Genomic DNA, 25595 nt, shown 5'->3' with positions numbered 1-25595 from the left:
GGGCCCTATTCCAACTAAACTACAGAAAGAACTACATCCTGTACTTGGCCCCACTATGTTGAAGATAATAAATGGCTCCCTATCCTCCGAATGTGTACCAAATTCACTAAAAGTGGCAGTAATAAAGCCTTGACCTGCAAAATGTAAAAAAAACTATCGGCCTATATCACATCTCCCATTCCTCTAAAATGATTTAGAAAAAGCTGTTGCGCAGAAACTCACTACCTTCCTGAAGACAAATAATGTATATGAAACACTTCAGGCTGGTTTTAGACCCTACCATAGCACTGAGACTGCACTCGTGAAGACCAAGGCTCTGGCATCAGACCAAGGCTCTGCATCTGCCTATCCATGTGAGAGACCCAGACTCATTCTCAAGCTTAAAGTCTTTATTGAAGACTCATCTCTTCAGTAGGTCCTATGATTGAGTGTAGTCTGGCCCAGGGGTGAGAAGGTGAATGGCAAGGCACTGGAGTGATGAACCGCCCTTGCTGTATCTGCCTGGCTCCCGTCTCTCCACTGGGATTCTCTGCCTCTAACCCTATTACAGGGGCTGAGTCACTGGCTTACTAGTGCTCTTCCATGCCATCCATAGGAGGGGTGCGTCACTTGAGTGGGTTGAGTCACTGACGTGATCTTCCTGTCCAGGTTTGTGCCCCCTGGGGCTCGTGCGATGGAGGAGATCTTCATGGGCTATACTCAGCCTTGTCTCTGGGTAGTAAATTGGTGGTCTGTTGATATCCTTCGAATGGTGTGGGTACTGTGGGAAAGTGGGTGGGGTTATGTCCTGCCTGGTTGGCCCTGTCCGGGGGTATCGTTGGATGGGGCCACAGTGTCCTGAACACCCCCCCCCCCCCGTCTCAGCCTCAGCCTCCAGTATCTATATTTTTACACTGCTGCTACTCGCTGTTTATTATCTATGCATAGTCACTTTACCCCTACCTACATGAACAAATGACCTCGACTAACCTGTTCCCATGCACATTGACCCTATATATAGCCTCGTTATTGTCATTTTTGTTGTTGTTACTTTTTATTAGTTTTGACTTTAGTTTATTTGGTAAATATTTCCTTAACTCTTTCTTGAACTACGTTGTTGGATAAAGGCTTGTAAGTACGCATTTTACATTTTGTGCCTGTTGTATTTGGCGCAAATAAAGTGACAAATAAAGTTTAATTTGATTTGTGATTGGAGGCTTTGGTCAATCTGTTATATCTGGTGAAATTCTCCTGTCTTATCTGGTGTCCTGTGTGAATTTAAGTATGCTCCCTCTAATTCTCTCTCCCTCTCTCCCTCCCCTCCCGGAGGATCTGAGCCTAGGACCATGCCTCAGGACTACCTGGCCTGATGACTCGTGGCTGTCCCCAGTACACCTGGTCGTGCTGCTGTTCCAGTTTCAACTGTTCTGCCTGCGGCCATGGAACCCTGACCTGTTCACCAGATGTGCTACCTTGTCCCGGATCTGCTGTGTTCGACTCTCTCTGACTCTCTACCGCACCTGCTGTCTCGCCCTCTGAATGCTTGGCTATGAAAAGCCAACTGACATTTACTCCTGAGGTACTGATTTGTTGTACCCTCTACAACCACTGTGATTATTATTTGACCCTGCTGGTCATCTATAAATGTTTGAACATCTTGAAGAACCCTCTGGCCTTAATAGCCATGTACTCTTGTAATCTCCACCCGGCACAGCCAGAAGTGGACTGGCCACCCCCCAGAGCCTGGTTCCTCTCTAGGTTTCTTCCTAGGTTCCTGCTTTTCTAGGAGTTTTTTGCTAGCCACTGTGCATCTACATCTTGCTGTTTGGGGTTTTAGACTGGGTTTCTGTATAGCACTTTGTGACATCTGCTGATGTAAAAAGGGCTTTATGAATCTATTTGATTTGATTTGGAGGATAAAAATACCTGTATGACTATGGATGTGTAGCTAGCAATGTAGCCGATTGTGTATGAATCCTAAAACATTTGGAATAAATATTAGTTCAGAACCTAGCTATGAACCTCAGCTATCATAGCTGGTTTTCTTGACTTAAAAACAGTCTGAATGGCATTCATGAAGCCTATGGATTGAGTAGAATATAATATAACTTTTCTGTGCCAAGAATGCAAGTCGTATATACATGTAGTTATTGCCAAGCATGAGATTCCCACATTGTAGCCTGTACATTGAATATATTCACTGATCGTGTACTCTACCTTGGCAAATAAAGGTGCAGTTCAGGTATGAATGTCTGTGAGACATTATTTTTCAGTCACATCCAATACCAGGAGTATCAAACTCCAGTCTTTGAATGATGCTGTGTCTGCGTGTATGTATTACAATTATACACTTCAGTGTTCACCACAACAGTGTTTACCAATCCTGGTCCTGGGACATCAATGGTTACACATTGTAACTATGCAATAGACTAGAAACATGATTTAACTAGTTAAAGGCTGATTTGTAATTCATATATACAGAAACAGAATTTTGAAAACAGTACACTACACTTCCTATGCATCTTGTAAATACTCTAAAACTGGTTCATCTCATTATCTAATTTCCTTCATCTGCACTGATCTGAGGACACAGGATAGGTGTAGTATTTCATGAAGTGAGAGACTTAATTTCAACCAGTAGAGAATTGGAAACGCTTTATTGAAAGAAGTTCATTATCCAAGTGTTATAAATACATAATAGATGCATTATAAATATTATAATTGTAATATTATATTATAAATACAAGTTCAATCTGTACTTCAATACACATCTGGTGTGCATTATAAAAACAGAGGAAGAAAGATAATGTGGGGAGAGAAGTGTGAGAAAGAGTGTAAAAGACAGAAAGGGAAAGAGGTAAGAAAAGTGGAGCAGGGAAGGCAGCATATGATTAATAAATTACAGTACTACTAAATGTAATATTCTCTCAATTCATCACATTATAATAGTATCTCTAGCATTGTCTCCTAACCAGCCTCGTTACCCCCGTTGGCCCAAAGGTTATCTTAAGAGCGGGTGACGTGGTGATGACGGGACTGGGGGTTGGCATTCTCTCTCACATCAAAACAAACCTGCAGACAAATCAAATCAAATGTTATTTGTCACATGCGCCGAGTACAATACACCTTACAGTGAAATTCTTACTTACAAGCCATTAACCAACAATGCATAAAAAAATAAGAATAAGAAATAAAAGAAATAATTAAAGAGCAGCAGTAAAATAACAATAGCGAGGCTATATACAAGAGACAGATGGAGAGAGAAATAGTATGATAAATAAAGCCTTGTTTTTTTTATTCTAAGACTGTCAGTCATTAAAATCATCAGGAGGTGAAATGCTAAAGTGACCTTGGATCATTAACTCTGGGACTACTATATCTCTATCTGTATTTCAATGTAAAGCATCTCTTTAATAATACTTCCTGTTGACATGACCAAGTGAACTCTCACCTCTGATCATGGTGTGCCCTCTAAGTAGTAATCTTATAAGTGTTAAACAAATCAAAATATATTTTATCTTTGAGATTTCATAGTAGCCACCCTTTGCCTTGATGACAGCTTTGCACCCTATTGGCATTCTCTCAACCAGCTTCATGAGGTAGTCACCTGGAATGCATTTAAATTAACAGGTGAGCCTTGTTACAAGTTAATTTGTGGGATTTCTTTCCTTTTTAATGCGTTTGAGCCAATCAGTTGTGTTGTGACAAGGTAGGGGTGGTATTAGTGATGCTATTGTTTGTCACAGTGGGTCCATGCAACTTATTATGTCACTTTTTAGGTATATGTTTACTCCTGAATTTATTTAGGCTTGCCATAACAAAGGGGTTGAATACTTATTGCTTCATGACACTTCATCTTTTCATTTATCTAAACATTTCTAAACACATATTTCCACGTTGACATTATGGGGTATTGTGTGTAGTCCAGTCACACCATCTCTATGTAATACATTTTAAATTCAGGATGTAACAGAACAAGTTGTGGAACATTGTAACGGCTGTCAAATGGAGTAGACCAAGGCGCAGCGTGTTTAGTGCTCATCTTGAAGTTTAATGAAGAAATAGAACACTTTGCAAATGAAACAAAATGACAGCCAACAGTTCCCGTCAGGATTCCAAACTACTAAACGGAAAACAACCACCCACAAAACCCAAAGGAAAACAGGCTGCCTAAGTATGGCTCCCAATCAGAGACAACGATATACAGCTGTCCCTGATTGAGAACCATACCCGGCCAAAACAAAGAAATACAAAACATAGAAAAAGGACATAGAATGCCCACCCTAGTCACACCCTGGCCTAACCAAATTAGAGAATAAAAACCTCTCTATGGCCAGGGCGTGACAAACATGTCATACTATATTAGTCACAGAAGTAGGTACATTAATGCAGAACTGTGCTGCAATATTTGTGCAAACATGGTTTGACAGAATATTATGGTTGGATTTCAAAATGATTAGCTGATAGGAAACATTTAATCTGAAAATCCAACCTCATCATTGTTCACTGGGACCTGATCACCAACAATGTGTGTTTGCTTCATTATCCTGGAGGTGGATGCCATGGTCACTAATGTTTGTTTTAGTTACTCAATTATTTGAGTTTTACCTTACAGACCTTACAGGTGGGAAATGTCTAGTTGTACATCTCTGGTGGTCATTGAGCTGCCTTTGAGAATCTGTCACCCGAAACCCTCCTGTGTGTCTCTGTGGTCTGTGCTGACCTGTGACAGCAGTGACTCAGTCCGTAAATCAGTAAATGCTGACTTCTGGGTGATGCTGATGAAGCAGTTTTTCAGTAAGTAAAGCAGACGGACAGGAGGCGGAGGGCGGTGTTTTGGCAGGACTGATCTTGGTTGCCCAAGTGTTGGGTTGGTTGCCCAAGCCTCTACTGTGGGTCAAGTCTGACAACACACCTTAGCTGCCCAATCCTACAAGTCTAATGCTCAACACACAGCAATTCATTGTGAATCTGACATACTTCTATTCAAGGGGCCGAGATTAGGTCAATTGAGGTGAGTGGGTGGCATTAATTAAAGTCACAACCTGTCAAACAGCCCCACTGATTCGTTAAATCAACTGTTTTAGTTATCCTGCAAGGTTGTGTGCTCTACTTAGCTGCTCTCCTTGGGGCGGCAGGGCGTTAACCAGGAGTGCCTTCTCACTGCCAAGCATTCCCAGGGCAGCTGTATCTTAACCTTAGTGACGGTCCGGTGGCTTTTTTGAATAATTTTTTTATTTATTTTAATCTGAAGGTAATCTTAGCTACCTGGGGTCACAGTCGGGGGCTAAGCCAGATGGGTTGTGGCTTGGCTTCTGGTTCTGCCTCCAATCCTGCACTGTCTCAATCTGATGGCTCACTACGCAGGGCAGGGCAATGGTTTAATGTGGTATTGGTGCCTAATGCTTCCTGATCTGTTTACTGTTGACATCCTGTGGATTTAAAGAGAAATGCAGCCTTTTCACATATTTTGAGCTGTCCGTCAAAGAGTAAAACGCTGACTCAATAACTTAGGTGTCTGAACTGATTTCAAGAGGATATTTCAAGTATTTTATTGTAGTAGTCATTTCATTTGAAGACTCAACTCCTCACAGGTTACTTTTGACCTCCTTTCCCAAATCTGTTTTCCTCCCAGGTGAGCAGGTGGCAGTGTTCGGGGGCACAGAGGGCCAAGCCTACGTGGTGGATGCCTACTGCCCCCACCTGGGTGCCAATCTGGCAGTAGGGGGGCATGTGGTGGGACAGAGCATAGTGTGTCCGTTCCACAGCTGGCAGTGCTGGAGGGAAGACGGGAAGTGTGTGAGGATCCCTATGCAGAGAAAGGTGAGAAGCCATGACTAACTCAATGTAATTTAACTATGTTTATAATGTATACAGCTAAAAAAAATGGGATTCGATGTCTGTCAACTATGTAATCTTTTGTGACAGCCTTAACATTTGTTGATTTGGTTCTTTGCGCCAAGATTATAAACAGTGTAATGTCTTAAATTACATTTTACAATAGATTGATGTGTCATTTAGAGAAATATAAATGTGTTTTTTCCCTCAGTTGATCCCTGTTGATCCAAGGTGCGCTGCTGTCCCAGTATGGAGACCAACGGTCAGGTTCTGGTGTGGTTCCACTGTGACGGAGAGGAACCCGGCTGGATGGTACCAAAGCTCACACAGGGGGAATAGGTCTAACAAGGATGCACTGAGCACTTCATCAATGCAAACATAGAGGTTTGTTTTCTGTTGTAGATGTGTGTTTGATAAAGAAAAAGTAATTATTTTATACTTTTTTTTTTTTTTTACCATATGATTACTTTAGGTGTGTGCAGTGGCGACCCGTCATTCAGCGCTGTGGTTGCCTGTTTTGCATGTTATTTTGTGTAACGGTTGTTGTCGGGAATAGAGGACCAAAACGCAGCAGGAATGTGGATGCTCATCTTGATATTTATTTTAAATAACGAGAACACCAAAAACAACAAAACGCACGAACAACAAAACAGTCTTGTCAGGCTCACACATGCAAAACAAGAAACAATCTCCCACAAACACTTAACCAAACACATACCCATATATAGGACTCTCAATCAGAGGCAACTAGAAAACACCTGCCTCCAATTGAGAGTCCAACCCCAATAAACTAGACATAGAAATACAAAAGACTAGAGACCACATAGGAATACAAACCTAGAACATAACCCCAAAAACCCGTAAATAATAAATCAAACACCCTACTACATAAATCACCACCCCGAACCACATAAACAAAATACCCTCTGCCACGTCCTGACCAAACTACAATAACAAATAACCCTTATACTGGTCAGGACGTGACAGTACCCCCCCCTAAAGGTGCAGACCCCGGATGCACCTCATAAATAACAAAACCCCAAAACAACTAAAAAATCCCCCTAAACTAAAGGGAGGGAAGGGAGGGTGGCTGCCGTCACCGACGGCACTTGTGCTACACCCCCCCTCCCCAACCCACCTATACAGGAGGTGGTTCTGGCTCCGGCCTACTGTCCTCCAGAATGCAGACAGACTTGCTCAGTTTCGGGCCGTAGGCAGACTCATTTGATACACAGTTAATCCTATTTAGTTCCGGATCGTCAACAGACTCCCTCAGTTCCGGGTCGCAGGCAGACTCCCTCGGTTCCGGGTCGCAGGCAGTCTCCCTCGGTTCCGGGTCGCAGGCAGTCTCCCTCGGTCCGGGTCGCAGGCAGTCTCCCTCGGTTCCGGGTCGCAGGCAGTCTCCCTTGGTTCAGGGTCGCAGGCAGTCTCCCTCGGTTCCGGGTCGCAGGCAGTCTCCCTCGGTTCCGGACTAGACACTGTTGCCGGATACTCTGGACTGCACACTAGTGCCGGATACTCTGGACTGCACACTAGTGCCGGATACTCTGGACTGCACACTAGTGCCGGATACTCTGGACTGCACACTAGTGCCGGATACTCTGGACTGCACACTAGTGCCGGATACTCTGGACTGCATACTGTTGCCGAACTCTCGAGGCTGGGCTGACGCACTGGAAGCCTGATGCGTGGTACTGGATGTGCCAGTCTGGGGACACGCACCTCAGGGCTAGTGCGGGGAGCGGGAACAGGCCGAGTCGGACTGGGTTGACGCACTAGAAGCCTGATGCGTGGTGCTGGTACTGGAGGTATCAGCCTGGGAACACGCACCTCAGGGCTAGTGCGGGGAGCGGGAACAGGCCGAGTCGGACTGGGTTGACGCACTGGAAGCCTGATGCGTGGTGCTGGTACTGGAGGTATCAGCCTGAGAACACGCACCTCAGGGCTAGTGCGGGGAGCGGGAACAGGACGAGTCGGACTGGGCTGACGCATTGGAAGCCTGATGCATGGTGCTGGTACTGGAGGTATCAGCCTGGGAACACGCACCTCAGGGCTAGTGCGGGGAGCGGGAACAGGCCGAGTCGGACTGGGTTGACGCACTGGACCGTAGAGGCGTCCTGGCGGTCTCGAGCGCAGAACTGGCATCGCTCTTACTGGCTGGATGCCCACTTCCACCTGGCAAATGCGGGGCGCTGGTATTGCGCGTACTGGCCTAAAAATACTTGGCCTCGCCACAGTACCCATTACCCCGAAGCACGGGACCTGTCCAGTCACTGGTTGCCCAGAAAAGGTACGGGGATTTGGCCTGGGGCTCAATCCTCGCCCAGCCAAACTACCCATGTGCCCCCCCCCAAATAAATTATTGGGGCTGCCTCTCGGGCTTAAACGCCAGTCGTGTTCCCCTGTAGCGTTCCCTGTCATTGCTCCACTTCCTCCATGGACCTTCTCCGGCCATAATCTCATCCCACGTCCACTTCTCACGATCGTCCATATCAAAGTCCATTTTCTCAGCGTTCCTCCGTTGCTCCTTCCTCCGCTGCTTGGTCCTTATTTGGTGGGAGATTCTGTAACGGTTGTCGTCGGGAATAGAGGACCAAAACGCAGCAGGAATGTGGATGCTCATCTTGATATTTATTTTAAATAACGAGAACACCAAAAACAACGAAACGCACAAACAACAAAACAGTCTTGTCATGCTCACACATGCAAAACAAGAATCAATCTCCCACAAACACTTAACCAAACACATACCCATATATAGGACTCTCAATCAGAAGCAACTAGAAAACACCTGCCTCCAATTGAGAGTCCAACCCCAATAAACTACACATAGAAATAAAAAAGACTAGAGACCACATAGAAATAAAACCTAGAACATAACCCCAAAAACCCGGAAATAATAAATCAAACACCCTACTACATAAATCACCACCCCGAACCACATAAACAAAATACCCTCTGCCACGTCCTGACCAAACTACAATAACAAATAACCCTTAAACTGGTCAGGACGTGACATTTTGGCATTAATACGTGTCACACATTAGTTTGCAAACAATGTAAAAACAAATACTAAATAATTGAGTTAATAAAGCTGCATACAAACATGGTCTCTTTTTGCGTTCTTGAGTAAGGCAGCTCCAAAATGCAGGTGTTTCAGCCTAGTTCAGTGCTTTCTGTGGTGGTGGGGCAGCCAGTGGAAAATACGGAGCGTAGGGGTTGGTCATTTTCTGTAGTGACTGTGACTTCACTGTGCCATTGCTATATATGTTAATTTATTTACTTATTTTTAACTGTTGGTTTGTTTTGCCAAAATCTAATTTACTGTGTCAGGTTAAGGTTTATTTTATTTTCAAATATCAGTTACATTGGAAGTGCCCATCCAAGAAAGCTCAAGGTCATTGGCAACAGACAAAATTACTTCAAATCACGTTCTATCTACAGTAGCTTTGATTGGATTGATCATGTCAACATCATACTTTCAAAATCTTAGCTAGCAGTCATCATCATGAATCAAGTCGACAATCTTCTGGCAAATCCTTTTTAATTATTGTCATATGAAGAGAAATTATAGATAAAACATATCGGTGCTCATCGTCCATTGGACATAGACATTACACAACAAGTTGGAAATCGCAAATTTAACAATGAGTGGTTTGGAAGGAATCAGTGGCTGACTGCAAGGATTGCAAAGCAATCACTAGACTGCTATTCAGTTGAGTTGCTTTGTGGTACCAAGTCTGTGTTTAAGGGTCTCTTTTCCAAGCTTAAAATTACAAACATTCAACATTGGCCATGCTGGCAATCCAGCATGATTTCTGCCTCAAAACAACTGTTAACTCAGAGCTGGGGAATCTGACTTCAGTGAGTTCAAGACAATTGGGAACTCGGAGAAAAAACAAGCTCCGACTGGGAAAATACGTTTCGAATGGTCATCCAACTCTGAATTGTCGGAAACTCTGAACTCTTTCTAAATCTCCGACCTGAAGATCACTGACGTCATCATGATTCGACCTTGTTTTTTTCCAAGTTCCCAGTTGTCTTCAAAGCACCATAAATCCAGAGAATGCCAGACTTTGATGCCAAATTTTTATGACAAAATGTGCCCACAAAGGACCGCTGCGCCACTTCCTGTTCTTGTTCAAGTGAGCACAGCACAACAAGGTCAGTCCAAAATTCTTGTATGCTGCTGCATAAATGGCATAATATGCCAGGGAGATATGTATACTGTAGCTAAGAAAGTAATACTAAGTGTATGTTGTGAAGTAAGCTGTTAGTAGCCCATGTGCCTCACACTAATAATTTGGTATATTTTCCCCTCTTGATTTTGCCTACTGTTCTGACTTGGTGGTGCACATGTAGCCTATAACCTGTTTTAGAGAAATGTAATCATAGAATTTTGTAAGAGCTTTCAATGTCTGCTTATATGCCCCCTTTATTTATCCTATGGTTCTGACTTTGTGTACAGGGAGAACACTGTAAGAATGGCCCATGTTCTGAATTCTGTCACTGTACATTTCAAAAGTGCTGAACAAATAGTTATATTGACCACGTCTGTCCTAGCTTGCTCATTAACTTATTCGGGGTATCCCCCCTTCTTCTCAATTTCCGCCTAAAGACATACCCTAATCTAACTGCCTGTAGCTCAGGCCCAGAAGCAAGGATATGCATATTCTTGGTATCATTTGAAAGGAAACACTGAACTTTGTGGAAATGTGAATTGAATGTAGGAGAATATAACACAATAGATCGGGTAGAAGAAAATACAAGGAAATAAACATACATTTTCTGTTTTTTATTGTTGCTGCATCATCTTTCAAATGAACAAGAACAGCCAAACATACAGATAGGTGCTGGGGATGATTTGAATGAAGAACATAAGATGGCAGCAATAGCTGAGCAAAGTTTTAGACAGATAACTTCAAAAATGAGCATGAATGACCTTGAGCATGAAGTCACCCAGGTGTCCCACACAAATGTACCCAAGTGGCCGAATTGGTACAGTGATACATTTTGAAGGAAATAACTATATACAAAATACATAAATGCTATTCTAACACACCCCAAAAAAACAATTATTAAAAATATTTTAAAAATTATTATTTTTAAAATATATATTTAAAAATCAAAAATAACAAGGGTAACTATTTACACATTTTCTATTTACAATATTGTGAAGACCCTCAGTCCTCTACACAATATTGTGCTGCTGGTGCCATGGCCCATAGCAGTCTCTTTCTGCTGTAAAGCAGAGGGTTACTGAACAGGTGGTGCAGGTGATGGGGCATTTGCTGTGACAAAGGGCACAATGACGTCTCCCTACTGTGCTCTTTTTGCCCTGAGGCACATTCATGCTTGCAATGATGAATCTGGGCAGGTGAACACCACTGGTTGGAGCAGAAGGGACAGAGGTAGAGGGGACAGAAGGTGCTACAGTGGACTTGCTGTAGCAAGCAAGCTCCTGGATGAGCAGCTCCCTGAAGGCTAGCTGTGAGATGGGGGGCTGTCCACAGCTCTTGGCCATTTCCTTCTGGAGGATGAAGGCATTCACCACAGCAATGTCAATGAAATGATAGAAAAATGTCTTGTACCATTTCATGGCCTACACTTGCAAAAAAAAAATTATGAGGGGAAAAACAGCGACCATTTCATGGTCTTGTGGACCACATTGTAGTATCCTATCAGTGCATCTGACAGGTCCACACCTCCCATGCCCTTGTTGTAGTCCTTCACAGCAGCTGGAATGGGGACATTCTTTGTGGTCCAAGCCCCGCTACCGTCCTTCATTCGCCGACGACGTGATCACCACTGAAGGACTAGTACTGCACATGACCACCTCTCTGGTATCCATCCACTTTACAAAGAGCAGGCCATCTTCCCGAATACATCGCATCGAACCCCACTCAGCCCGCTTAGGCATGTCGTTCACCTTTGTTTTTGGAAAGCCCACTCTGTTGGTCCGAATGGTGCCACAAGCCCACACATCCCGCTTCCTCAGCTCTGTAAACAGGGTAGGGCTTGTGTAGAAGTTGTCCACAAACAGTTTGTTGCCCTTCTCCAGCAGTTGAAAATCCAATAACTCCATAACGGAATCATAACTCAGTCCATTACCGGTAGCAAAACTGTTTTTCCCCTCATAAACAAAAATATTGCAAGTGTAGGCACACACAGAATCAGTCAAAACAAACAGTTTGTAACCCCATTTGGTTGGTTTGTTACGCATTTATTGTTTGAGGCTGATTCTGGCCTTTGAGGCTACCATCCTCTCATCAATGGACAGGTTCTGGGCAGGCTGAAAATAGGTCTTGCAGGCCTCAATGATGTTGGGGTAGAGAGGTTTGATTTTGCAGAGCCTATCAAACCTTGGTGTGCCTCTCTTCTTGTCATTCTCCCCATCAACTTTTGGGTCACTGATGTGAAGCGCCTGTGAGATAGTCAGAAACCTTTTACAAGACATGACAGTCATGGGGAAAGGCAGTTGGTAGAGAGCTGACGTTTTCCAGTAGTTCCTTAGAGTTTTCAACTTCACCAGACCCATGTAAATGACCATTGAAAGGTTGCAGAAAAGGTCTGACATGGAAATGGGCTTCCATGCCTCTTTCTTTCCTGCCTGCTTCTTAGCCCCGTACTTATTGGTGTTCGACACCAGGGAATCAACAACTGACGAGGTGAAAAACAGTTGAAAAAGTTGAAGGGGGCTGTACTTTGCGGTCATGCCGAGTTGAGGTCCTGGCTGCTTTTTTGGTCTAAAAACTGGTGGAATTGGTTCCACATCGTCTTCTAACACAGAGTGCCAACGACCCTCTGGCCCTCTGTCTGCAGGTTTCTCTCTTCCCCACCTCCACTTCTTTGTCACTGACTTCACACCTCTAGATGGCCGGGTAGGTGTGGAGCCAGAGACAGCAGGGGTCCGGCTGGATGAACAAGCTTCAGAGGGGGATGGACACCTAGACATTGGTGGCTCATAATCAGAATCACTGCCACTGTGAATGAAAGACAAAAATCAGTAAGAATACTTTCACGTATAAGCCCTGTATCAACACGTAAAATTAACAGATATGTATTTTATAGAGTACAGGGAACATAATCACTATGGTGAAGTGCTGTTCCATTCCATGTTTATGTAAATTAAATGTAAAAAATATATGACACACACACACACACACACACACACACACACACACACACACACACACACACACACACACACACACACACACACACACACACACACAGTATAGCCAATGTGTACTTTACACATTTCATTACTGATGATATTTTTATATATTGCAAATAAAATAAGAAAATCTAAAACAAAATCTCAAATGAATAATATTTGATATTATTAATTTCAAACAACGACATTAGCATTAGAACTTACTAGTCCAGCATGGCATCCTCTCCATGCAGAAACATGTCTTCCGCCTAGGAGTCAAAACTAGCTTCGCTGAAAGATTAATCTTCCTCAAGCAACTCGGTCTCGCTTTCTCTATCAATTTCCTCTATAATCTGGGTTAAATCTGTATACCTAGACTTTGTTTTAGCTTTTCCTGATTTATTAGCCCAAAATTTAAATATATAAACTTGCTGAAAATGCTATTGACTATGTACTGCTATGCGTAACACTCGTGGCTCCGTCAAGTAGGATTTGCAATGGCGAATGAACCTCTTTTACGTCAGAGTTTACGACAAAGGCTGGTCTTCGAACATATAACCATTAGATATTGCCGTTTACCTTAGCTCATTGGCTATCTTCCAAGCTAGATTTCAAGATGATCAGTGGTCATTGGGCCAAAATACAGTCAATCAACGATAGACCGGTCCGACCATTGGTGCGCAATGAGGTCATTGATTGCTGTCTTCAAATCAGTTTGTTTCGGTCAAAGAACCATCAAGTATAGTTGTGTTAGTAACAACCAGAGGATTGCAATGAAACCAACCATGACTGGATAAACATTTGTTTTGTGTATGTAATTACCACGAATGTTTCATCCAAAGTTGAACGAGACGGAAATCACGACGCAAGTGGTTTACAAACGTTTCGTGTTAGGCTATAAAAATGGATTTTATCAAACAAAACGAACATTCAGTAAGTAGTTCACGTGTGGCTCAGTTGGTAGAGCATGGTGTTTGCAACACCAGGGTTGTGGGTTCGATTCCCACGGGGGACCAGTACGGGAAAAGAAATGTATTAAATCTATGCATTCACTACTGTAAGTCGCTCTGGATAAGAGCATCTGCTTAAATGTAGTTAGGACACTTGGCATTGCCACCAGAGGAAGATCTTCAAAGGTAAGTGATTTATTTCTGACTTTTGTGACGCTAATGCTTGGTTGGAAAATGCTAGTTACACTTGTGTGTGCGGGGCGCTGTCCCCAGAAAATCGCATGGTATGCTTTTGCCGTAAAGCCATTTTGAAATCTGACACAGCGGCTGGATAAACAAGAAGTTCATCTTTTAAATGATGTAAGATACATGTATTTACATAAATGTTTAATATTACGAATGGTGTATTTAGAATTTTAGAGCTATGCATTTTCACCGGATGTTGGCCTGATGGGACGATAACGTCTCACCTGTCTTAATCGAAATTATGGATTTCCTATTATCTGTTTGTCCTCCCCTTATGCCATAGTTTGTACATCTCAATTGTCATTAGAAACCACATTTGTTTAAGCAAGTCAGCCATATCAGCTATGTTTTTTTTAAAAGGCAGTAAATGAGGCTGAATTAATTGTTTCGCTGCCAGACAAGGCTCCGCTGATAGCCAGGTGTAGCAGTGGTAAGGTGTTGGTACTCTGCTGTTTGTCACCATTTATAGTGCAATTAATGTATTGTTTAGTGTTGTGTTGTGGCTTTGCTGGCATGCACCCCCCCCCCAAAAGAAAAAATGGTTTGCCCACCAAGTTTTTCTTGATAAAATCAAAAATTGCCACTGGGTGTGTGTTATTTTGTCAATCCTCAAAACTTTGTCTTAGAAATAGAAAGCCAGCTGTGCCTTTTCCTCTCTGTGACTGTCCCCTGTAGGAGATCCCTGAGAATGCAGAAGATTTTGCCCACCTGGCCCACCTGCACACACCAGGCATTGTGAGTAGGGTTGACCTGCGCTACACCAACAGCAAGACCTGGGAGTTTGTAAGATATGACTGGAAGCTAAGGGCTTCCTGACTATGTGAACTTACCACTCTGGGCCCCAGTTATACTGTATATACTTGTAGAACTTCTTTAAATGGTGCCTCAATGGTGTGTCCTTACAAATACTTGATGGAGTGTGTGTGTGTGTTCAAGGTGCAATGGTAATCTGAGTCTGAGCCCACTAAGCACTGCTCCCAGATGCTGGTGAAACATGCCCTTGCTGTGTTTGGTCACCACTGGCCTCTACTGGACGTGGATGTAGTGGCTCGACAGGTACAGATGATCACTCACAGACAGAGGTGGAAAAAGTACCCAATTTTCATACTTAAGTAAAGATACCTTAATAGAAAATGACTCAAGTAAAAGTGAGTCACCCAGTAAAATCCTATTGAGTAAAAGTCAAAAACTATCTGGTTTAAAATATACTTAAGTATCAAAAGTAAAAGTAAAAATATAAATAATTTCAAATTCCTTATATCATGCAAACCAGACGGCACAATGTTCTTTACATTTTTGTTACGGATAGCCAGGGGCACACTTCAACACTCAGACATAATTTGCAAACAAAGCATTTCTATTTAGTGAGTCCGCCAGATCAGATGCAGTAGGGATGACCAGGGATTGTCGCTTTAAGTGCGTGAATTAGAAATTGTTCCTGTCCTGCAAAGCTTTCAAAACGTAATGAGTACTTTTGGGTGTCAGGGACAATGTACGGAGTAGAAAGTACACTGCTCAAAAAAATAAAGGGAACACTAAAATAACACATCCTTGATCTGAATGAATGAAATAATCTTATTAAATACTTTTTTCTTTACATCGTTGAATGTGCTGACAACAAAATCACACAAAATTAATCAATGGAAATCCAATTTATCAACCCATGGAGGTCTGGATTTGGAGTCACACTCAAAATTAAAGTGGAAAACCACACTACAGGCTGATCCAACTTTGATGTAATGTCCTTAAAACAAGTCAAAATGAGGCTCAGTAGTGTGTATGGCCTCCATGTGCCTGTATGACCTCCCTACAATGCCTGGGCATGCTCCTGATGAGGTGGCAGATGGTCTCCTGAGGGATCTCCTCCCAGACCTGGACTAAAGCATCCGCCAACTCCTGGACAGTCTGTGGTGCAACGTGGCGTTGGTGGATGGAGCGAGACATGATGTCCCAGATGTGCTCAATTGGATTCAGGTCTGGGGAACGGGCGGGCCAGTCCATAGCATCAATGCCTTCCTCTTGCAGGAACTGCTGACACACTCCAGCCACATGAGGTCTAGCATTGTCTTGCATTAGGAGGAACCCAGGGCCATCCGCACCAGCATATGGTCTCACAAGGGGTCTGAGGATCTCATCTCGGTACCTAATGGCAGTCAGGCTACCTCTGGCGAGCACATGGAGGGCTGTGCGGCCCCCCAAAGAAATGCCACCCCACACCATGACTGACCCACCGCCAAACCAGTCATGCTGGAGGATGTTGCAGGCAGCAGAACGTTCTCCACGGTGGCTCCAGACTCTGTCACGTCTGTCACGTGCTCAGTGTGAACCTGCTTTCATCTGTGAAGAGCACAGGGCGCCAGTGGCGAATTTGCCAATCTTGGTGTTCTCTGGCAAATGCCAAACGTCTCCTGATGTACTGGCCTGTCTCCTGGTAGCGTCAATCAGTGTTGCTTCCTAAGTGGACAGTTTGATTTCACAGAAGTGTGATTGACTTGGAGTTACATTGTGTTGTTTAAGTGTTCCCTTTATTTTTTTGAGCAGTGTACATTATTTTCTTTAGGAATGTAGTGGAGTAAAAGTAAAAATAAAAAAATATATAAATAGTAATGTTAAGTACAGATGCCCAAAAAAACTACTTAAGTAGTACTTTCAAGTATTTTTACTTAAGTACTTTACACCACTGCTCACAGACAGGCAGGCAGACAGACAGGAAGACAGACTGCCCCCAGGGCAACACTAGATAGTGTTAAGAAAATGATGTCCCTGGGGTGCTGCATTCACTTATAAAACACAGCTGAAGTGTGTCAGCCAAGGCCACCCAGTGCCAAGACTGCTCTTGGTTTTAGCCTCTCCGTCAGCTTAGATATATATCACCATCTCCAAGGAATAAACTGGCCATTCAGACAGCTTCTTCACCTCTTGTTTTCGCTTGACTGTGCTTTGGATCTGTGTACACGGCTGCTACCAAACAAGCTGCCTCAGCCATTATTATGATGCTGAACAAGCCCTTTGGCAGTGTGGAGACGACCTAGAACTCTGTCTTAGGTCATCTGGGTTTGGAGGGTGTGGTCCCTGGGTGCTGTAGAGACAGAACAAGGAATAGTATCCAAACACTCATCATAGAAAGCATTTAACATTCACCTTAGTTTAGTATCAATAACAGTGTTACAGTCTGATGTGCCCAGCAATATAAGCCAATTAAATGTGTTAATGCAAGGTCCATTTAGCTCCACCCAGAATTGTGTACATTTGTGACGCCAGTGGAGCCTCTACTGCACTGTGTCCCACTCCATCTTCTACCAGAGCAGCCAATGGTCAAACCGTTCTCAATGTGGTACATCATATTACAAACAAGACAAATATCATATGCATGTCAATTCATACACCTCATTAGTATCCTTAACCCCTCAGAGTCTGCCCTAAGCTATATGGAATTGTTTTAATACATTTATATCGAGGATCATTTAGCTATTTGATTTATAATTTGAATACCCCTTGAAGTATAAACAAAATAGATATAATTTTTGGGGGGCATTACTGCTATTAGCCCATACAAACGCATTGAATAACAGATTCACTACAAGGTACAACAGATAGTCCCCCAAAAATATCAAAAGGAAGTTTGTTCTGAAGTGTCTCTCCTATATCTGAGAGATATAATACAGATCAGGAAACATTTGTTTGTGTTTTAACTGCGTATTTTGGGCATTGATCATATTCAATTGGTCATAATTTGGTGAATATATGGTCGAAAATATGAAGACATTATCAGAAACGAAAGCTTATGGGTACGTTTATGTTTGTGTAAAATATTACTGTCCTCAGGTTTTTAATTAATAGATTTGGTTGAAAAACGCCACATACTGTCATGGGCGTCATAAGGATTGGACCAAGGCGCAGTGGGTAAAGTGCTCATCTTCTTAATTTATTTAAAGAAAACACTTAAACAAAATAAACAAACGACGAAAACAGTTCCATAAGGCTCCCGGGCTATACAGAAAATAACCACCCACAAAACACAAGTGAAACAAACACAACTAAATATGGCCTCCAATTAGAGACAACAACAACCAGCTTCCTCTAATTGGAGGTCATTGCCAAAAACCCAACATAGAAATAGAAAACTAGATATAAACATAGAAATAGAAAACATAGAACCTAAACCAAAAACACCGAAACATACAAAACAAACACCCCCTGCCAAGCCCTGACCAAACTACAATGACAAATAACCCCTTTTACTGGTCAGGACGTGACACATACCCATTGTTTAGCTGAATGGAATATTCGTATCCTGTATATTTAACATACTATTTAAATTTAACACATCATAAATCTAGCCTCGTGCTATAGTGTTTGGTTAGAGTTAGGTCTTGTCCCAAATGGCAACCGATTCCCTATATAGTGCACTACTTTTGACCAGAGCCCAGATCTCATATTGTATTGATTAATTTTTTATATCAATTTCTTTTATATTGATGTCACAAATCATTTGTACGGTTCTTTATTATAAATGTAATTATTTGTCTCATTTGACTGTGTAAACCCTTGCAATGATACTTTTTTCTCTGAGAGTGAGGTGGATATATCTCCTTTTGCATCAAAATGTGATTTGTTTGTCTCTCTGAAATGAAACCATCTAGTGGTTTCAAACAAATACATGTCTGTCATTTAACAACCCCATGCCATGATGAGATGGGGGGAAACACACCAGTCTCTTCCATAAGTTCATTAAACTGTTGGATTCAAGCTTGAAATATACTTATTCATGTTACCATACCAGAGCTTAGTGATGACTTTAATATGAACAAGGAATGTATATGTTGGGGGTCAAGGAAGCGTAAAAAGGAACTTTGTGTATGGAAGTGAGTGAGAAAAGGGGAAGTGCTGTCACGGTTTTCGGCTGGAATGGAGGACCAAAACGCAGCAGGAATGTGGATGCTCATCTTGTATATTTATTTAAATAACAAGAACACCAAAAAACAACACGAACAACGACACAGTCTTGTCAGGCACACTCAGCAAAACAAGAAACAATCTCCCACAAACACTACACCAAACAATTACCCATATATAGGACTCTCAATCAGAGGCAACGAGAAAGCACCTGCCTCCAATTGAGAGTCCAACCCCCATTAACCTAAACATAGAAATACAACAAACCAGAAAGAACATAGAAATACCAAAACATAGAACATAGACCAAAAACCCGTAAATAATAAATCAAACGCCCTACTAAATAAACCACCACCCCGAACCACATAAAACAAATACCCTCTGCCACGTCCTGACCAAACTACCATAACAAATAACCCTTTATACTGGTCACGACGTGACAAGTGCATAAAGTTAATATTCTGTATGTTATTGTTGAATATGAATGTTCCTAAGGAGGGAGACAAAGAGCAACAGTCTAGTTTAAATTCTTGATGAGGCAGGTCAATTGCTGAGGAACTAGGACCATGAGGGATGTGGAACTCAACTCGAGATAAGGTCAACAGTTGAAGAGAGAAGACACTGCTGGGAGGGGGCCACAGGGGTCCACTCTGAAGACCATCTGATTACAGTCCTATCTCACACACACACACATTTCCACGCCCATGAGGGTCCTAGATTTAGGCAGGGCCATGACAATACCAATAAGATGAACCTACTGTGTTTCTGCCTAATAACAGAGAAGTGTTTTTCTTAGACATACAAGGAGATACAGGAACTCCGCCTAGTCGCAAGGTATAAATATGTGCTTGTGTGACTTGTATGTTGTGTTTGCAGATGAAGTACCTAGTGGGTTGAATAAACTTCTTGGGTTTGTGCTTTTTCTAGTTGTCCGTTTTCACTCTGTTTGTTCAGAACCTAACAAAACAAAAAATAGAATTTACCAACATTTCTGAAAATTGATATATATCTTAAAAAGTCACTAATTGGCAATTTTTTGCTTTTTATGTGAACAATCTTTTCAAATTCATCACTATTTATTGAATGTGTTGATGTGTAAATAACCCTTTTTTGTTCTGACTATTTTGTGTCCCAGTTTGAGCGGGATGTGATGATCTGGAACAATAAGAAGTACATTTCTAAACCCCTGCAGGTGGAGGACTCTACCGTCCAGAAACAGGTGCTGGTTCAGTCAGTTCTACATCGTCAACAACCCTCGCCTGCACTACCAGCACAACACCCTGGACTTCTTATCTCACACACTGGAGAAAGCAGAAGAAATCCAAAGGAGGTAATGGCCCAAAAATACATTAAATCTCCAAAAGGTATTAAAATATAAAAAAGAAGAGGACACCCTTGGACTCTGAATGGGGAGAATATTAACACCAGAAAATGGTTTGTCTTTTGCAGCAGCCATTACTTTAATCCAGCCAGTTCCTTCATGGTTAATGAATTGTGGGGCCTTGTGATTCAAAGCAGTGTTAATAAAAGAAGCATTTGTTCTTGTTTTGATAACTGAGCTGTAACCAAGTTCCCAAAAGGGGCTCTTATTCTTCAAAAGCCCAAAACTCATTCGCTGCTCAATGTTCGCTACATACTTCAGTGTGAGATTGCCATCATTAAATTTGTTTGTGGTGACCTGAAAATGAGGGGTGTTGTACTAAACAAAGTAATTAGCGGTTGGATGATCTCTAACTAATCAGAGTACCAAAGCCAATGACACATTTTTTAAACGTTGCTTTGCCTACTTGTGTTCTGTCTATGGCCTAAGCCATCGAATTCAGGGACCAATCAGAACGGTTAGAATGTGTTTGCGTTCTAGAAATCATCGGGGAGGTACTTAAGAGATAGTCATTTGCATAGAATAAACTAACGTTCGTGGGCGTGGCGTAGAGTTTGGTCGGAGCAAGACATTTGTGCTCCACATTTTCACTTAATTGGACTTCCATAGCAAGACAAAATGCTGGTGGGAGGTTTTTTCTTCTCCCTTTCTTGTTATTTTTCAAACAAAGCAACAAAATTCCCTCAAATCTCTCATCATCGCTGTACAGGTGTAAAAAGTTACCAGACTATCTTTGGGCTGTTCAGTGTAGGAAATGAAGACTCTCCGGTGGGAGCTTGGTGAGATTCGCTCTGGCCTCATTTAACTTCCTAGCTATAGCTACTCTGTGATCTTGTAGGATTGATAGGACCTTAGGACTGCTCCCCTTTCACACCTGGTTAAATAAAGGTGAAATAAAATAAACTTCTCTTTCTTCTGATTTCTTCTGATTACTCCTGGTGTCTTAAATCCAGTTTATCCTCATCTCATTCATACAGGATCCAGCCCATATTACCGTGAAAATCAATCAGAACCAAGCAATATGAATAGATATACCAGAATGCCTAGCCTATATTGTAACTGATAGTAAGACTACGTACTGTGTGAATGAACAAGAATGTATTGAAAAAAGGTGTGCTGTCTGTACATTGTTATATGATTCCAGCAGGCTTCAGTTTGATCTTTGTACCTCCAGGAACCATGGACCTGTGAGTACAATACAAAATAGGCCAGTGTAAAAAACACTCACTCCCTATAACTGAAACCACGTCATGTATTTTCGGCCTAAGCTCTCAAGGAAGTCCCAAATCAAGATGTCATGGCTTGTGAGGACAACACTAAGTGTTCCAAAACGAGTGCTTAAAAGCATTCATGTTAGAGTCAATGTCCGCGCCCCCGTGGAAATCTAGTTAGCATAATAAAGAAATCCCCTTACAATCTGCCAGTTTAAGCTAGAGATATAATTTTTTTTGCATTGGATGCGTCTCAATCCACCGTATCCGCCGATGTCACTCTTCCGCATCTGAAAGGTGACAGAGCTGGAGCCGTGTCAGACCATGACACATCCTGAATATCGATCTTCTCATCTGTAGTGTCCGAATAGTTTGGCCTACAAACAATTATGACCCATCTATGGAAAGATGTCACTCTGTTTTGCTCTACGATCCAAACAAGCTTCTTGGGACTCGTCTGAAGTCGGCACAGCCGATCTGCCAACTTCTGTCTGTACTGTCCGAACAGTTTGACTTAACACTAATATAACCCATCTGTGGAAAGGTGAGACTCTCATGAACACGTACATGATGGTTGTTTTGAGGAAAGATGAGAGTCTCTCTAGGACGCCCATAGGCTTCACAAGACTCGGAAGGTCTCCCAGTACCAGTTGAAAAAATGAATGTATATAGAGTACCAGTCAAAAGTTTGGACATTGTAGAATAATAGTGAAGACATCAAAACTATGAAATAACACATACGGAATCATGTAGTAACCAGAAAAATGTCAAACAAATCAAAATATGTTTTATATTTTATGTTCTTCAAAGTAGCCACCCTTTGCCTTGCTGACAGCTTTGCACACTCTTAGCATTTTCTCAGTTAGTTTCACCTGGAATTGCTTTTCCTTCACTCTGCGGTCCAACTCATCCCAAACCATCTCAATTGGGTTGAGATCGGGTGATTGTGGAGGCCAGGTCATCTGATGCAGCACTCCATCACTCTCCTTCTTGGTCAAATAGCCCTTACACAGCCTGGAGGTGTGTTGGGTCATTGTCCTTTTGAAAAACGAATGAAAGTCCCATTAAGCGCAAACCAGATGGGATGCTGGTTAAGTGTGCCTTGAATTCTAAATAAATCACTGACAGTGTCACTGGCAAAGCACCATCACACTTCCTCCTCTGTGCTTCACGGTGGGAACCACACATGCAGAGATCATTTGTTCACCTACTCTGCGTTTCACAAAGACATGGTGGTTGGAACCAAAAATCTCAAATTTGGACTCATCAGACCAAAGGACAGATTTCCACCGGTCTAATGTCCATTGTGCGTGTTTCTTGGCCCAAGCAAGTCTCTTCTTATTATTGGTGTCCTTTAGTAGTGGTTTCTTTGCAGCAATTCGACCATGAAGGCCTGATTCCCGCAGTCTCCTCTGAACAGTTAATGTTGAGATGTGTCTGTTACTTGAAGTCTGTGAATCACTTATTTGGGCTGCAATTTCTGAGGCTGGTAATTCGAATGAACTTATCCTCTGCAGCAGAGGTAACTCTGGGTCTTCCTTTCCTGTGGTGGTCCTCATGAGAGCCTGTTTCATCATAGCGCTTGATGGTTTTTGCGACTGCACTTGAAGACACTTTCAAAGTTCTTGAGTATTGACTGACCTTCATGTCTTAAAGTAATGATGGACTATCATTTCTCTTTGCTTATTTAAGATGTTCTTGCCATAATATGGACTTGGTCTTTTACCAAATAGGGCTATCTTCTGTAAACCACCCCTATCTTGTCACAACACAACTGATTGTCTCAAACGTATTAAGAAAGAAAGAAATCCCACAAATTAACTTTCAACAAGGCACACCTGTTAATTGAAATGCATTCCAGGTGACTACCTCATGAAGCTGGTTGAGAGAATGCCAAGCGTGTGCAAAGCTGTCATCAAGGCAAAGAGTGGTTACTTTGAAGAATATAAAATATATTTTGATTTGTTCAACACTTTTTTGGTTACTACATGATTCCATATGTGTTATTTCATAGTTTTGATGTCTTAACTATTATTCTATAATGCTACAACCCTTGAATGAGTATGTGTGTCCAAACTTTTGACTCGTACTGTCTATGCACTCAAATGTGGCAAATATTATGTGGCAAAATTGTTCGAGTTACTTCACTTCAGACTTTAAAACATGCTTTGTACTGAGAAAAGCTGTGAGAGTGCTAACATGGTGCTGATGATGCAGTACATTATTTCTGTGTTAGGCCTACTGTATGTGACTGTGTAGGTCTATGTGTGCCATTGGTATGTACTTACATTGTATGATGCTGTGTTACTTGCTGTACTCTAAGATTCCAAAATACAGCCATATTCTGACTGCACTCTGTGACAACAATGCCTTTAGGTTGTACCAAATACATGTTTCTCTGTCTGATCTGTTCTGATGGAAATGTGAGCATAATGACCCGTGAATGAGTGAATTGATAGCGCTGAATGTGGTTTTTGACTGCATTGATGCTCTGGGTCAGGCGTAGTGTGACTGCCTTAACTTATCTCAGTTGGCCCACTATGGCCAACAGTCACATATTCCCCAAAATGGGGAGGTTCGTTTTAAAAAACGATCAGCAAAAGTGGAATATCACAATAAAATAACCCACCTTTCTCCATATGACATATGAGATTCGAAATATTATTTTGTAATTGAGTTCTCTAGAAATTCAGTGTTTTTGTTAATCAGCAGAATAAAGTTACTCTGATCTCATGTGTTTGCTCATGCATTGTTACAGTTGTAGGCAAACTCTTCCAATGCATGATTTAAAATGTTAAATTGAGTGGAATGCTTAGTGTACTGCTTGGCCGTTGGCATTTCTGGGTTGTAGACACTTGTGCTTATTGCTCCTTTCTGTGAAAGTGCTTATTGAGACTGTGGTCACTGAGGAAGAGGCTTTCCTTCTCTGCAATAAACAATCATTACATGAACACTTCTGCCATCTTCATATTGAGTCAAGCTTTGTCCAGGTAGAGAGTTGTGACTGACTTTCTTAGCAAATAGATCTGCTTTGTAGATGCCACTGCAATTCTGCTCAGCCTAATCTTAAATGTGATACAGGATATTGTTTAGTTTTATCTAACGAAATATGGATGGAGCGGTGGGTGACCATGACACGGTGCAGCAGGGAGTGACGTGACACTTGATGATTTTGTTGTTGTTGGAGCAGTGGGTGTCCTGCAGTGTTAAGTATTGTTAAGGAAACTGAGAAGGTAGAGGGGGAAAGGGAGCAGGGAAAGGAGGGCTCGGTAAATAAAAAGCCCCTGCTTCCGCAACAGCATGTCCTGAAAGAGGTCAGGCAAATTCACAGACCAGTCACCCAAACAGGGCCAGCAGATGGGGATGACCAAAATACATCTGTTCAACAAGAGCTCCATTCTGACAACACAGAGCAGCCTCAAAGCAAAGGGATAAGTGTCAGGAGTCAAAGCAATAGTAACAACCTAGGGGACAAAGAGTACTCCATCTGCAGTGAACTGTACGACTCTCAGGGAGACCATCGGATGGCTTTGTTGAACTGTGACCACACGTTGTGCCATTGCTGTCTGGCCAGCATCCTAAAGCATGCAGCAGATCCTAGCCGGGTGCAGCGCCCCTAACCTAGCCGGGTGCAGCGCCCCTTACCTAGCCGGGTGCAGCGCCCCTTACCTAGCCGGGTGCAGCGCCCCTTACCTAGCCGGGTGCAGCGCCCCTTACCTAGCCGGGTGCAGCGCCCCTTACCTAGCCGGGTGCAGTGCCCCTTATGTCGACAGAAAACTCCCCTACGTCACTGGGAGGTCAAGAGGATGCAGGAGGATACAATACACCACCAGGCCAGTAGCTCTAATCCTGGACTCATCACAGACCATCTGCCTCAGCCTGAGAACATGCCAGCCCCACGACTCTGCTTCGCCATGGAACCGAGGCTGCAGTCTTGA

The 25595-nt window shown here is 42.6% G+C and overlaps 1 pseudogene; it reads left to right on the top strand.

Moving 5' to 3' along the window:
* The first annotated feature begins 5330 nt into the window (after positions 1–5330).
* Positions 5331–25595, top strand: LOC106563343 (cholesterol 7-desaturase nvd-like; annotated as a pseudogene).

The sequence above is a fragment of the Salmo salar genome, chromosome ssa11, assembly GCF_905237065.1.
Source record: "Salmo salar chromosome ssa11, Ssal_v3.1, whole genome shotgun sequence".
NCBI lineage: Eukaryota > Metazoa > Chordata > Actinopteri > Salmoniformes > Salmonidae > Salmo > Salmo salar.
This window is presented reverse-complemented; position numbering and strand designations above follow the sequence as displayed.